The sequence below is a fragment of the Seriola lalandi genome, unplaced genomic scaffold, assembly GCF_002814215.2.
Source record: "Seriola lalandi dorsalis isolate HSWRI2012SDOR001 ecotype SW California unplaced genomic scaffold, Sedor1 jcf7180002054533, whole genome shotgun sequence".
NCBI lineage: Eukaryota > Metazoa > Chordata > Actinopteri > Carangiformes > Carangidae > Seriola > Seriola lalandi.
In genome coordinates this window covers 44,472-45,258 of record NW_019525086.1, presented here as the reverse complement: position 1 = coordinate 45,258, position 787 = coordinate 44,472, and positions in this window count along the sequence as shown.

Sequence of the window (787 nt, the reverse complement as noted above, 5' to 3'; positions counted from 1 at the left end):
TTTAGATTTCTGAGAAAATACGTTCACTATAACTTATCACTATCTAACCAGTGGCAAGAAATGCATTATCATCTCCCTAAAAGGCTAAGGAGCTGAGTTTACGATAATAACATTATAGCTAGCAACATTAGCTTGCTGTAGCGCTAGCTTGCTAGCTTTAATTCTTCGCTAGTCTAAGCTAACTAACCTTACAAGCTGTTCGGGTCAAATTGTAAAGTAGACAGCAGTAAAAAAAATACTATAAATGTCTTTTAGCCTGAAATTTGATGACTTTTCCTAAAGTGACCCAAAATACACCAAAATGAAAATATTACAATATTTTATACTTTTGTTCGGGTGCTGTGAATGTTTGTACATTGAGGCTGTTCAGGTCAAATCTGACCTGTATCTATTGAAGTGGACTGTAGATCCACAGATATTAGATCTGTGGGTCAGAAGATTATAAAGGTACCTGAGCTGCATCTTCACTGACTGAGGTTCTGGCAGCAGACAGACGGTACTGAGGCCTGGATCTGATCTGGATCTGGTTGTATTATAAATCCCAGCAGTTACAGAATGTTGTTGTCATTTTCACTTTCAATAAAATACATTTAAATCATTATGGCTGTTATGTTTTCATGTCTTAGGTAAAACAGGACATGATATTGTGTGATAGCTGCTCTCTGAAACATTAATTAAGGATTAATCATGCATTAATTAATGTCAGATAGGCTATTTATACATTCTAAATCTTTGCAGCCAGTCGACCCGTAGACATCAGCAGATGCTTTGTATGTTCCCTGTGACG